Source organism: Urocitellus parryii, chromosome 7 (assembly GCF_045843805.1).
Source record: "Urocitellus parryii isolate mUroPar1 chromosome 7, mUroPar1.hap1, whole genome shotgun sequence".
Lineage (NCBI taxonomy): Eukaryota > Metazoa > Chordata > Mammalia > Rodentia > Sciuridae > Urocitellus > Urocitellus parryii.
Window position 1 is genome coordinate 128320887 of NC_135537.1, and position 14213 is coordinate 128335099.

General features: G+C 48.4%; 1 protein-coding gene across 1 annotated transcript in view; it reads right to left on the reverse strand.

The window, feature by feature from the left end:
• The window catches only part of Ntn1 (netrin 1), a 176563-nt gene that overhangs the window by 34084 nt on the left and 128266 nt on the right, over positions 1–14213 (reverse strand). The gene's annotated exons all lie outside the window — the stretch shown is intronic.

A 14213-nucleotide genomic window follows, 5' to 3' on the forward strand; every position in this document is an offset into this window, starting at 1 on the left:
CAGCTGCTGCAGGGCACATCTGCAGTCTTCTCTGAAGGCTTGCCTTTGACTGATGGACACTGCTTTGCTTGCAGGTATCTGGGAGGTTAAAAATGTCCCTCCCCAGGAGACAGTCCATAGCTAATGGTCAACAGATGTGGGTGAGTAGAATGGCCTTGTTCTTTTGCCTTTAAGCAGAACAACTTTTTTGTTTTGTTTTTGGTACCAGGAATTGAACTCAGAGGCACTCTGACCCACATCCCCAGCCCTATTTTGTATTTTATTTAGAGATGGGGGTCCCACTGAGTTGCTTAGCACCTCGCCATGGCTGAGGCTGGCTTTGAACTCACGATCCTCCTGCCTCAGCCTCCCAAGCTGCTGGGATTACAGGCATGTGCCACGGCGCCTAGGAAGCAGAACAACTTCTTTGGCATGATGACCTCTCCAGAGCCCCTGTGGGATTGGGGCCGAGTCCTTGTGTTTTCCCAGCTTCTCCCCCTTCCTGGTTGCTCTGAAGAACACCTCCTCAATAAATCACCTGCCCAGGAATCCTGTCCTAGGCTCCTTGAGGTTCTGGGGAATCCAACCCAAGACACCAGGGTCCCCGATAGCCCTAATGAATGGCTGACCTTCCACTTCTTCATCCACAGCACCACAAACTGGCCAAAAATAGGAAGGAGGGCAGGAATGAAGTCCAGGGTCAGGGTGATTCTGAACTATCAGGCCCCCAAAGGATCCTGCCATCCCAGAGGCTTTGTCAGAGAAGACTGCAGATGTGCCCTGGCCCTGCAGCAGCTGGGGATGGGGCCAGTAAAAGGGTCTGGGCAGGACCTATGAAGGACTCAAGGACTGAAGATAGATTTCAGATGCTGATGTGGGACTTCCCAACCCTGGGGCTGAAGGACGTGGTCTCCTGGGACAGAGGAATGCTTGGCTGAGCCCCACAGGGGAAGTGAAAGCCTAGCTCAGCTTGGGCCTAAGAAAAATCTGTGTTTGTGTGTGTGTGTGTTTGTGTGTGTGTGTGTGTGTGTGTTACTGAGGATTAAACCAAGGGCCCCTACCTCTGAGCTCCATCCCCAGCCCTTTTTTTTTTTTTTTTTTTTTTTTTTTTTTTTTTGAGACAGTCTTACTAAATTTCTCAGGTTGGCCTCAAACCTGTGATCCTCCTGCCTTGGCCTCCCGAGTTGCTGGGCTTATAGGCATGTGCTATTACAATCTAGCAGGCCTGAAGAAAATCTTGAAGCAGTTTTCTCTAAAGCCCATTGTTCAAACATTCTTCAAATTTTTAATTTCCCTTCAGCGGGACAAATCTTTTCAAACTCCCATGTCTGATTTCTTTCCTGCTTAAAAAAAAAAAAAAAAAGTGGTTTGCTTGAGGCACCCTGTGAAAGTGGGAACCCCACTTCTTCATGGGACCTAGAGCAAGTCACTGACCTCCTCTAAACCTCAGTCTCCCCATCTGTTACATGTGGAGTCCGGGTTGGATTCCTTATCTCTATGTTCTTCCCGGTATCAAGATCCAGAATTCCAACTCCCCAGAGGCCTTTTGGACAATACCACACTTCAGAATATTGAACAATCGGCTCTCTGTGGGAGGAAAATCAGCCGAGACTTGTACTATGTGCCAAGTTCCAAGGTGTAAATAATCCCACCATGGCCAAGTTTAAACTATCCACGTGACACCCACACTCAGAGTTGGAGGGAAGGTACATCAGCAGGCCTGGAGAGCCAACGTGAGCAGGCACATACTGGCCCCCCAACATCCCCGATTCTCAGTAACCTCTTGGGCAAGAGAAGTTCATTTTAGACCCTGGATCATTTCTGATCTCTGCCAACGAAAGGTTTTCACTTTCCTGGATCCCACAGTACGCTTTACTCTTCAGCAGAGATCACAAAACACTACAGATAACACTTGCCACCATCTTCCCTAGGGAGATGCTGGCATCTCAAGAGGATGGAACCGGAGCGGGTGGTACCCAGTGTCCTCCTGAGATGCCAAGCACAGGGTTCCAGCTGAGTCAGGCTCAAGGCAGAGGCAGGGGACTTGCTGATATGGTCACACTCTGAGCTCTGGAAGCCAAGGGGGGGGAGAGCAGCAGAAAGGACTATGTTGCTCAACAGGCAGTGCGGGTGGGGGGGATGGTCCGCACATCACCTGGCCAGGGAGGAGGCAGCTAGTGACCTCCTGGCCTCCTAACTGTGAAGGTCTGGGTGCACCCAGGTGAGGTCCCCAGCTACTGGGCAAATCAGGCTCCTGATCCCTTCTCTCTTCCCATTCCCAGAGCTGGGCACCCTCCCTGGTCTGAGTGTCCCACAATCCCAAAGCAGTTCTGAAAGAGGCCCAGAGGCTCAGTGTCAGGGAGTGGCCTAAGAGCACAAGGCTCCCTCTGCCCACCAGGGCCGGCCCAGCTGCTGACGACAGATTGAGGGAGGGGACAGAGCAGGATCCAGGTGATCCACAGTCGGCCTCTAACAAGGCCCCCGGATTTTGAGCTGGGAGGGGATGGACTGGTCATTCAGCCCACCTCCTTCCCTTCACTGAGAGCCGTGGGCAGCTGGCAGACACCCACACTGGGGAGGGTGAAGCCCCCAGACCCCAGGAGCCTAAGAATGGATCGATGGTCCCCGCTGTTTTATTACCATCAAGTCTGGGTGGTTGGGGATCTGGTGGGCCATTTCATCAAAGAGCCCACGATGGGTGCTGCCCACCCTAGGTGTTGCCCACCCTGGTTCAGGGGCTGCTGAGGTTCTATGGGGCAGACCCAGGACCCTAGAGAAACCCCAGGGTTTTGAAGCAGTGTTCTGGGCAGGGGCCACCCAGGGGACAATTCAGTATCCACCCCTGCCTCAGCCAGCTCTGTGGCCTGCACACTCCGCCCCCACCCAGCCTCTGCCAGAATGAAAACTGTGTGACATGGAGGAGGGGTGCAGGGCTCTCCCATCTCTCTCCCTGACACCTGTCACTCGTCCCATGAGCCACCCCTGTTGAGTCCCCAGTGGGAAGAGTTCCCCCCAAACGGCTAAATATTCCTCCCCCACTGGCCCCCGGCTCATCCCTTTATCCTGCTCCACCCTGCAAAGGCCCAGAGACAGGCAGCACAATGGCGTCCTGAAACCCACAATGCAGGGGCTTCCTTTGTGCTCCCCCGGGTGACGAGGCCCCTGGCAGTGGGGTGGGGAGGTGGGGCTCTCTCCTGGCCCCGGGCCTGACCTCTGCCCCCACCCTTTGTGCAGGTCCCCAAAAAGGGGAGAGAGGGGAAGGGGGAGGGGAGGAAGAGGCCAGGGGAAGCCAGAGAAAAGAAAGGTGGCAGAAGAGACAGGGGGAGAGCCCACAAGGGCAGAGAAAGCAGAATCAGAGACGAAGGATCTAGAAAGATAGGAAGAAAGAAGGTGCTAGAAAGGAGTCATTCAGGCTGCCTAGAAGCAACTGCACCATCTTAAATTGACTGCTGTTTTTAGGTTCCCACTGGTCACATGTACCAGAGAGTCCACTTGGTTCAACCGAATCAGTCTGGTCTCAAGTGAGCAGGTCCCACTGTCTGGAAGAGCCCTGTGTCTCTGTGGTTCCATCTCTGGTCTCCCTTCCTGGAGCAGGGTTCTGGACAGCCGAGTTCAGGTCAGGACATCTAGGTTTAACCCAGTGGTTTTATAATCGGGGCTGTCTGCCCCCAGGGGACATTTGGTTATCAGAGCTCCCCAGAGGGCAGGGTGCTGTAACAGTGTGCAGGACAGCCCCACCCCAAAGGATCCTTCAGCCTTGACACCAACGCTGAGGTTGAGAAACCAAGGTCTAACCTTGGGGTAGGGGATTGCAGGTGATCCTCCAGTATGTAGCGAGTCCAGGTGGGAGGTCCTGGGCTCAGTCCCCAGCACCCAAAAAAAAAAAAAAAAAAAAGAAACCCTTGGTTTAAATACCTTAAATAATTGCCCAGCTTCCATCCCCTCCATCCCCACCAAGGAGACTTAAAAGGATCCCTGAGTGAAGCCAGGAATGATGGCGTGTGCCTGAAATCCAAATGACTTGGGAGGCTGAGACAGGAGGATTGCAAGTTCAAGGCCAGTCTCAGCAACTAAGTGAAGCCCTAGGCAACTAGCAAGACTATCTCAAAAAAATAAATAAATAAAAAGGACTGGGGATAGAGGTCAGTGATAAAGCATCCCTGGGTTCAATCCCCAGCACCCCACCCCCACAACACACAAAATAAAAAAGCTGGTTCCTGACTGTACTTCTTGGTCCCCTTTGTTGGAGGGTCCTCTTCCTCAGGGATTCTGCCCTGATGAAAGCTCAGAGCTCATACCCTATAAAACCACAAGTTGAGACATGGCACTGCCTCTTCCTTAAGGGCATCTGAGGTTAATAATAACAGCAGGGACCACGTGAGCAGCTCTTTTCATTCTTACATCCTATTTCACATTTATTGCATCTGCAAAAGCAGCCCAGGATGGGGACCCCATATGCATTTCTAAATATAATGCTTTTGTATATCATGTCGTTACAGAATATTTTAATAATGAAGCCACTGAGCACCCCAGCTATAAAAGACATTTGAGGAACAATCAAGAAATTTTTGACTATCGGTACTAGGTGATATTAAAGAATTTCTTGTTCATTTGGTGAGGTGTGATAATAGTATCGAGAAGATATTCTTACTTTTCAGTGCATTCTGAAATATTTAGGGGTGAGGGCTGGAGTTGTGGCTCAGTGGTAGAGTGCTCACCTAGCATGCATGAGGCACTGGGTTCGATCCTCAGCACCACATAAATGTAAAATAAAGATATTGTGCCTACCTAAAACTAAAAAAAAAATAAATATTAAAAAAATATATTTAGGGGTGAAATGCCATCATATCTAAACTCTTCTTTTTAAAATTTATCTTCTGCAGTACTGGGGTTTGAACCCAGGGGTGTTCTACCACCAAGGTATATCCCCTGCCCTTTTTTAAAATTTTCAGACAGGATCTCCCTAAGTTGCTGAGGCTGGCCTCCAACTTGCAATCCTCCTGCCATAGTCACTCCCGAGTTGTTGGGATTACAGGCATGTGCTTGAACTCTTCTTCAAAAGAATTTCAGCAGGGCAGGGGATGTAGCTCAGGGGATGCCTAGCACATATGAGGTTCTGGGTGAATCCCTAGCATCACCATCTCAAAACAAAGTTAAATTTAAAAAAATCAGCAAGGCAATACCTTTGTAGTAAATATGGCAAGACGTGAATCTCAAAGTCAAGGTGAGGAGCATGGGGTCATTCCCCACTTTTGCTGAGATTTTTTTCATGACAAAAAGCTTCAGAGAGTTAAATCCCACATGAATCCAGAACACACTAATTTCTACTAAAACTCAAAATTGGGGATGACTTTCATTTTAGGTTTCAATGCTACCATGGAAAAAGAAGCAGGCCAATCAAAAGTTAAACCTGACCCCCTAGGAACACTTGCTGGCTTAAGGACACGTATGTAACCTTCTAAATCCTCAGCTGCATCCATGTCAATGTAACAATTGGTAAATGAGCCGGTCCATCTGTAAGTGCTGCAGCATCTCTCAATACTTTTGGAGAGAACACATGAATTTTATCCCATAAATACACACGGGTTGGCACTATTAGCAGTGGGGTGGGTCGTTCCTCATTGTTGGGGCCATTCCGCACAATGTAGGACATTTGGCAGCATTACTGTCCTCTACCCACTAGATGCCAGCGGCACCCTCCCCCCAAGTTGTGACAACTGAAAATATCTCCAGACAGTTCCAAATGTCCCCCCCGGGGGGAAAGAACAGTCCTGGGTTGAGAACCACTGAAATTTATGAACATAATGAAACAATTTAATTGAAGTGCCCCGTAAACCAGTCTTTCCACCAATCAAAGTCAACTCTCCATGTGTCCTCTGCTTTCTGTTTTTGTCACTTGGCAATACACTGTATCTTTCCATTTAAATATCCTACAACATAATTACCCGGCTATGCCTTTATGAACTCCAACTCTACTGAAAGACGTGGAAGTCACTTCCCTCTTTGGATAGTATAAACGATGCTGTAATAATCATCTTTGCAGCCAAATCTTGCACACATCACTATTTCCTTAGGCTACATTTCTAGAAGGGAAAGGATAGGTCACAAATACCTTTGGATACACAGTGTCAAACCACCTTTCATGAAAGTGATACAAATTACCCTCCTGTTGCCAGGCTCTGGTGTTTCCCCCAACCCTTTTCAACAAGGAAAACACTTTATTCTTTTATAAATTGTGTCAATCTAGTAAGTTTTGAGGATGGACTCTCTTTTCATGATTACTAGTAAGTGTAACACATCATATCCTTAACTGCTATTTGTATAAATTCTCTGAATTCCTAGTTTACTTCCTCAGCCAATTCTCTACTAGGATCTTTATTTCTTGTTGAATTGTAAAAGCTTTTTATTGATTGAGGACTTAAATCTTTTTTTTTTAATTTTAAATACTTTTTGTAGTCGTAGATGAACTGAATGCTTTTATTTTATTTATTTATTTTTATGTGGTGCTGAAGATTGAACCCAGTGCCACACACATGCAAGTCAAGAACTCTGCCACTGAGCTACAGCCCCAGCCCGAGGACTTGAATCTTGGGTGCCACTGTCACAAATGTTTTTCCTTAGCTTTTAGTTTGCCTTTTACTCTGCTTGGAGAGATTTTTGGAGTATGGAAGTTTTTCATTTAAATCTACTCAAACTCTTTCCCTTTAGGATTTCTGGCTTCTGTATCATGCCTGGAGAGCTTTCTTTACCCAGAGATAACACTGATATTCAAGTATTTTTTTCCTAGAACTTTTAGAATTCATGATGGATCTATAAATCTTAAATCCATAGGCGGTATGCAGCATGAAGTAGAAATCCGATTTTGTTATGTTTAAACAGTCAGGTTTCCCAGAAGCACGTATGGATTAGCTCATCCTTTCCCTCATGGATTAGCAACCACAGATTTACCATATCCCAAGTTCTTCGGTTTACCTTCGAGTCTGTTTCTAGACTTTGGACTCAGGGTTGGTGATCTCTATTCCTATACCAGTACCACACTAATTTAAATATCCTGTTGACCATATTTTAAAATATCTGGAAAGGCAAATCACTCTTCACTAGTCACCTTCCAAAAAAATAATTCTTGGCTATTCTTACCCCTTTATTTTTCTAGCCAGCCCTGTAGGACCATCTCCTATCCAACTGGGATGTTGACCAGAATTATCCTAAATTTATGGATTATTTTTGGGGAGAACTAACATTTTGACAGCTTTGAGTCTGGCCTTCCCCAGGACATGGCAAGATGATCTTTCTTTTTTTTTTTTTTTTCCTCCTGTCTTTGGCATCCCTTGGAAAAATCTTGTGCTTTGTTTATATACATCCTGTGCTTTCTTTGCTTGGTTTCTGTTTGCAATTTTTATTGCTATTCTAATGAAATTGTTCCATTATCATGAAAATGGAACCGAGTACTCACTTTGGGGCCAGACCTCTCCCGTGTGCATTTCACTCCATGACACCTTGGCGTAACTCTTCTCATTGCTAAGATATAAAGAAGTCACCAGCCTTTGCCCATTCACTTTGGAATGGCCTCCCTGCAGAATTCTTGTTGGTTCTAACTATTTTCAGCTGGCTCTCTGCCAGTGCCGGTGTTTCCCATGCCCACTCATTTTCTAGTATTAACTGATTCATCTGCCCTGTCACTCCAGCTGCCTTGTGACCACAGCGATAGAGCTTTGCCAAGCATTCTCCCATTCCCAGAACCCACTGCGGCAGCCTCACCTACCGATCACTCATGCTCATAAGAGGCCCTGGGCTGGAACCTGCAAAAAACAGCTGCTTTGAACCAACCCTGTCTCCTCTTAGCTTCAGATCCCTCCCACCTCCAGCTGACACATGTTTTCGAGAAAAGAATAATAAAATGACCCTAAGTTGACCAAACAACATAACTTCTGAGAATCAGGATGGCCAGGGTGGTCAATTCTACTCAGATCCCAAAGCCAGGTGACCTTGGCCAGAATCTCAGAGATGCTTACTAGACTCCCGTGCCTCAGTTTCTTCCTATATAAAACGGGAGTAATGATGGAACCCACCTCATACAGGTGGATGGTTAAACGATTAATAGCATTAAGCATTCCTACCACTGAGTTTGCTTCATCCAGTCATTTCATATAAATGGAATCAAGCAACACGAAGCCTTGTGACTGACTTCTTTCATTTAGCATGACGTTTTTGAGGTTCACCTGTGTTGTGGCATGTATCAATACTCAATTCCTTTTTATGGCTAACGTTTGATTTTTATGGCTCTGCCACAATTTGTTCATCCATTCACCCATACGGATCGACATTCAGGCCATTTCTGCTTTTTGGTTCTCATCAAGTTCAAAGCCTGACCTGATTTCTAGCCCTTAACTCTCTGCTTGTTCTGACACTCACTGTTGGAGGGCTAAGCAGAGGACCCTGCGTTCCCGCCTGCCTCCGGCAGCTCAGCCTCCCGTTTCCCAAGGTCTTCATCAAGCTGACTCTCCATACCCGACCTCAGGTCAACAACTCCCACCCAAACCCCACCTTCCTGGATGGAGGAGCCGGCAGCAAGGGCACCAGCCTGGCTCAACTCACCCTGACGCTGGCTGGCGTTGGCACTTTTTTGGGAGAACTAACATTTTGACAACTTTGAGTCTGGCCTTTTTTTTTAGTTTGGGATAGGGCCACTTTTCATGTGGCTTTATTCTTCTCTGAGCACTCCCAACAGGCCACCACTGATGCAAAGGGCTCATCTGCAGCATCTCACCTCACCCAACACCCCCTGAGGCAGTGACATCCTGCTCCTTTCACAGAGGGGGGGCTTGGGCTCGGGCTCCCCACCTTAGGAACTCTTCCTCCTCCTGTCCTGCCCACCAACACCTCAGCCTCATTCAAGGGTTCATGCATATGTCCCCCCAGTCACCCCCCAGATTCTCTAGCTGAACAAAGGCCTAAAACAGAACAGCCCACACTGACCCAGGTTGAAAGTTTTATATAAACTCATTTTTTTTTCAATGTAAAAAGGGAAATGCTAAGAGGCCACCAGAGGTGACATCTGAGGTCACCCCAATACATACCTGCCAGCACTGAGCGCAGAGCTTCTCCCATAGGTTCTTCTGTAGGCCCTCAGTTCTAGAGTGCTTCCTCTAAGTCCCCCTGATGAGTGGCACACCGATGCCCAGGCTTGGGGCCACTGAAGCCATTAGCTAAAGGCCCAAATAGAGCCCCAAACGAGGTAGGGACAGCGAGAAGTCAGCTGGGGGCAGGAGGCCAGGCCCCCATTGAGAGGTGGGGGAGCACAGGAGCTGGACACCTAGCTCCCCACGCCTGGCTCTACCTCCCACTCAAAGGCAGCCCTTCCTTCCTTCCTCGGGTTTTCTTTATTACATTTCCTGGGAAGGCCCAGAACCCGGGCGAGGGTGGGGTGGCGTCAGCTCACGTGGGCCCTGCGTGCCCATCCTGCACCTCTCCAATGACTTCACCTGCAGCAGCCCGAAAGTAGCCACCCGCAGTGTTGAGAGCCATAGCCAAAGGGGCCCCAGAAAACTTCCAGCTGCCAGCAAACTCCCAGCTGCCGGCTGATGATTGGCTCACAGTGGCCCCAGCAACATCTAGCTGATTGGCTCCTCTGCGGCGATGTTCATTGGGCTGTTTCCCTGCCCTTCAAGCTGCCAGCTGATGATTGGCTCACAGCGGCCCCAGCAACATCTAGCTGATTGGCTCCTCTGCGGTGATATTCATTGGGCTGTTTCCCTGCCCTTCAGACTACGGAACTGCTCATTGGGGGACTTCTTTGGCTCCGCCCACGCGACCCAGCCAATCGGCCTCAAGAGCAGGAGGATTGTGGGAGGTGGTGTGGTTTGTGTAGAGAGAGGCTTCTGGAAGCCAGTGGTGGCAGTTGGGCTCTGAGGGTTTTTCCTGAGGAGCTGTTTTGTTTGGCGTTTGTAGTTTTAAAAATAAAGTTTGTTTCTTTTGACAAGTGGCTCCTGAATTGTGCCCAGTCAGACTGCGGCATTGGTTGGAGACTTTCGCTCTCTGATAGAAAGGTGTTATTAGCAGTCTCCTGTTGTAACTTTTCCCCTGATGGCTTTTTCTGCTCTAAACTTCCTTCCTCTGTCTCACTAGCTTGAAAGACCTTCTCTTGTACTTGAATCTTTTCCTCATTCTGACTAACTTGAGAGACCTCTTTTACTTGAATCAATATGTCTTCTCCTTCCTCTACCTTTGTCTGATCTGAAGGCTTTGGACTAAGCAAACCAGATACGTTCGCCCACAATGTCAATGTGCCAACTGGCAGAGTCCCTGGGTTGTTCTTTTCTATTCTTTTTAAATCTTCACCATGATGGTTCCATTGTGATATATCTAACAACTCCTCCTTAAAAAGCCATGGGCTGTATTTTTGTATTGTATCAACGTATGCCCTGACTGCTCTTGATTTTACTGGGATGCCTCCTTCGTCTAACAATTTACTTAACACTCTTTCGGTTTGTTTTTTACCAATTGCTGATCCCGTATTTCTACTATAATACAACCCAGCAAGATAACACCAAACCAAACCGAGACAGAATCCAATAAAAATGGAACAACAAAATTTCATTATAGCCTTTCTATCCTCCTGACATGTGCATCCGTCCTTTCTCCCTATCTGTTCCTCAGACGCAAATAGTTTTTCCTCAGATGTGAGCGGTTTTTCTTCCGTCTCACTCATTTCCAGGGACTGAAATGTCCATCCTTCCTTTCTCCCTATCTGTTCCTCAAACGCAAATAATTTTTCCTCAAATGTGAGCGGTTTTTCTTCCGTCTCACTCATCTCCAGGGACAGGCAACTTAAAACAAAAATGAAGCAAAACAAAAGAGTAAACTTAGAATGGCTACCCATCCTCTCGCCCTGCCCTCAGGGGCGAGCAGTTTACTTACCCTCAGTCGCTCCCCGTGCGAGCCACCAAATGCCACAGTCTGACTGGGCACAATTCAGGAGCCACTTGTCAAAAGAAACAAACTTTATTTTTAAAACTACAAACGCCAAACAAAACAGCTCCTCAGGAAAAACCCTCAGAGCCCAACTGCCACCACTGGCTTCCAGAAGCCTCTCTCTACACAAACCACACCACCTCCCACAATCCTCCTGCTCTTGAGGCCGATTGGCTGGGTCGCGTGGGCGGAGCCAAAGAAGTCCCCCAATGAGCAGTTCCGTAGTCTGAAGGGCAGGGAAACAGCCCAATGAATATCACCGCAGAGGAGCCAATCAGCTAGATGTTGCTGGGGCCGCTGTGAGCCAATCATCAGCTGGCAGCTTGAAGGGCAGGGAAACAGCCCAATGAACATCGCCGCAGAGGAGCCAATCAGCTAGATGTTGCTGGGGCCACTGTGAGCCAATCATCAGCCGGCAGCTGGGAGTTTGCTGGCAGCTGGAAGTTTTCTGGGGCCCCTTTGGCTGTGGCTCTCAACACCGCAGCATGTTTTTACCGAGGAAGGCACACCTGTTACCAATCAGCCCACGTGTGGCACATTTACCTGCCCCCCCCCCCCCGCCCGGCCCGCTGCAAGGGATCATGGGCCAAGTTGATTGTCAGAGGTGGAAGGGGAAGCAGCACTCAGTTCTGCAAACCGAAAAAAATCCAGCAGGAACAGAGGGTCATTCCCAGCATGGAGAGCCAGGCCTCAAGGGCCCTGGGAGCCCTTGGTCCCACCCTGCATTCTTCAAGGGAGGCAGACGGTCCAAGTCCTCAGAGCCAGGGGAGGATCCACCCAGATCTGCTGGCTCTAGACCAGTGCTCCTCCCACTGAACCAAGTGGCCTCCACAAGGACAATTTGAAACTCAAGAACTTCCCTGGAGTTGATGGAGGGAAATGGGTCCCTCTTGGAGCCCTGGTGTTGGGGTCTCTACAACCAATAAGTAGGTGTGTGCCAGGGGGGGCCTTGGACATGACACCCTTTATGAGTGGGGGTCCACCCCTCCCTTCCTGGCATCCTCAGCCTCAGGCCTCCCACGGCACCATGTCCCTCGCCGCCCTGTCCATGGCGGCTCACCTGCTAGCTCAGGGGGCAGGTAAAGAACATTCCCTGAGCCAGCTGGCCCTTTGGCAGGGGGAGGGGGGTTCAGGGTGAGGTTATGTCCATCAGCTTTTAGAACAAATTCTTGGCTTATTAATTCTCTCTTCTATTACACAGACAAAAGTAAATAAGCCTTTCTCAGGCAGCCTCTCCCAGGGGCCTTCCTTCCCTGCTCAGACAGAGCAAGAGCCGACAGGTTTGGAAGCACGGAGCTCCCAGGCCCCGTTTCCCAGGAGCCTTCTTGGCCTCTAGCCCGCAGTATCTGGGCCCATTGGGACAAGGCTGGACCAGCTTCTCTGCACAGGAGGGTACAGGCCAGCATTTGGATCCTGGGGTTGGTTCATGTCCCCCAAAGATACCAGGGCAGGTCAGCAAAGGTCAAGCCAAAACTCCAAGCTCCAAACCTGTTCTGCCCTGCTCCTTTTAGAGGAAAGTACTTGAACAGCATGTTAGTTTACTGCTTGCTTCAGTTAATATCATATTGATAAAGGTTCAGAAAGAACAAAAGCAATGAACAGTCACAAAATCAAAAGAAGTCAGAAGCTGGGTGTGGCGGTACACACCTATAATTCCAGCAATTCAGGAGGCTGAGGCGGGAGGATTGCAAGTTCCACGCCCTCTGGGAAACTTAGCAAGGCCCTGCCTCAAAATGAAATATAAGGGCTGGGGATGTAGCTCAGTGATAAAACACCCCTGGGTTCAACCCACCCACCTAAAAATAAAAGTCAGAAAAATTGAATAACCAACAGAGAACTGTTATGGAAGACATTTTCAAGAGGATTCTACTGATGTTTAGAAGTGCCGTTCACAGCCAGGTATGAGGGCACACACTGTTAATCCCAGAGACTCAGAAGATTGAGGCAGGAGGATTGCAAATTGGAGGCCAGTCTGGGCAACTTAGTGAGTTCCTATCCCAAAATAAAAAGGCCTGAGGATTTGGCTCAGATGTGGAGTGCTTGTCTAGCATGCATGAGGCTCTGGGTTTAATCTCCAGCCCTCCCCTACCCCGCCAGGAATCTTGCAGAGCTGAGAATCTTGGATATCAGCCTTTACCTCTACACCCAGCCTTTACACCATTTCTAACAGCCTGCGTAGACATCTCAGGGGGTATTTTTCCTCCTTCCCCTCACCTATCTCATTTTCCCATTTCTGACTTGGAAAAAAAAAAAAAAAGCTAAGAATTGCTGCAAAAAATTCCAAGAAGTCAAATTGTAAGGTCTGGGAAAATGGGAGGAGACAGAGAGATCATTCAGATCTGTCCTGCCCTGGGATGAGCTGTGGACATAGCTCCTTCAAGGCCCCCACGATGTGCACAGCCCAAGAGCTTGTCCATGTGAGTCCCACTCAGGTACATCACTGTCACTTATGATTGGCCAAATGATTGCCAAGTCATGGTGGTATCAAGAATCAAGATTCTGGGGCTTTAGATGTGGCTCAGTGGTAGAGCACTTGCCTGGCACCTGTGAGACCCGGTGTTCAATCCCCAGCACCGCAAAAAAAATAAAAATAAAAAAATAAAAATCCATTTAAGATAACAACATGGGTATGCAAGTTCCCCCACACCTTTCTATAGTCCTATCTAATGAAAGGTTCCCAGGGGTATCCTTGCTGGGGACTCTTCCCCTCCACCTCCAAGTATACCAGTGCAGAGAAGCTGTGGTGACCCAGGACCAGGACTCTGGTCCCACGTACTGAAGGGCCTTATGTGTGCCCAAAGCCAGGGCTGAAACACCTTTCTTGTGCCATGGAACCCTGTGGATCCTATTTCAGAGTAGTATTTTCTCCATGCTAAAGTAAAATACAGAGAGTTGCGACTTAGTGATTGTTCAGCTTAACAATTTTCAACTTTATGATGGTGCAAAAGTAATGTGTATTCATAGAAACCACACTCTGGATTTTAAATTTGGATCTTTTCCAGGACTACACCGTCAGACCCTTGTGACACTGGGCAGCAGCAGTGAGCTCCCTGTCAGCCTCCCGTCTCCAGGGGGAGATGACACTCTGCAGCAGGTTCTGTGGCTGAGCTACGCATTCATCAGGTTAAAAGGATTCGGTGCATTTTTAACTTATGATATTTTCAACTTCCAATGGGGTTTTCATGACATAATCCCATCCTGCATCAGGGAACGTTGGTTCATAGGAAATTGACACCACTGAGTACAGTTGCCCAGATACCTTA